A 292-nucleotide genomic window follows, 5' to 3' on the forward strand; every position below is an offset into this window, starting at 1 on the left:
ATAGTAAGACACAGCAACATGCAGTGACATGCAGTGACAAGGAAGGGTAAGTGAAATAATTTTAATATAGTATCAATGTATGAGAAACCACAAAAGAAAGAAAATGTTTTCTGGAAAATTATGCATATGTATATATTGCATGGTATAGTCTTACAGATAGACTTATGTCAAACACATGATTTTAAATACTTGAAAACACTGATTTGAAGAGGACAACAAATTGATTTATCTCTTTGTACAGACATGGGAGTGTGATTTGTTTTCCCCCCTCATTGCTATAGTTTGGTGTTCT

Source organism: Zosterops lateralis (assembly GCF_965231275.1).
Source record: "Zosterops lateralis genome assembly, chromosome: 1".
Lineage (NCBI taxonomy): Eukaryota > Metazoa > Chordata > Aves > Passeriformes > Zosteropidae > Zosterops > Zosterops lateralis.